Source organism: Salvelinus alpinus, chromosome 8, assembly GCF_045679555.1.
Source record: "Salvelinus alpinus chromosome 8, SLU_Salpinus.1, whole genome shotgun sequence".
Classification (NCBI taxonomy): Eukaryota; Metazoa; Chordata; class Actinopteri; order Salmoniformes; family Salmonidae; genus Salvelinus; species Salvelinus alpinus.
This window is the reverse complement of record NC_092093.1, coordinates 57,850,377-57,850,972: the sequence shown is the minus strand read 5'-3', so window position 1 is coordinate 57,850,972 and position 596 is coordinate 57,850,377.

Below are 596 nucleotides of genomic sequence, written 5' to 3'. Positions count from 1 at the left end.
GGAAAACAAACACACAGACTGAACAGACAGCACAAAGCATAGTGACACAAGGATGTTTATATTTAGTGGGAAATATAGGCAAACACACAGTTGCCCTTGAGAGGAAAGTGGTTTAGTACTTGACCCACTAAACATGCTATACAATAGCATTCAATACTAAACAGTGTATACACTAAACATTCTATACAATGTACAGTCTACACCAAACAGTGTACTGTATACACTAAACATTCTATGCAATATACAGTCTAGAGTTTTGTCTATAAGGGATACAGCTTTTTCCACAATTGACTTTTCATAGCAGTTTTAGAAAGATTATGCTGCAGGTTAGGAGAATTAGCATATGGTTAGGAAAAAGGTTAGCTAAAATCAACTTTTGACATCCATTTGGACAAAAACTGTATACCATGTATACATGACCCCAGTCTACACTGAACAGTCTATACAATAGGAATGGCATCAAGCGCAACAAATGCATGGTTTCATGTGTTTGATACCATTCCGTCCTCCTCTCACCGGCCTCCTGTGGTCTTCACACAATAAACAGTATATATATGCAGTACTCTGTCCACAAATTGACCTGGTACCTCTTCAAA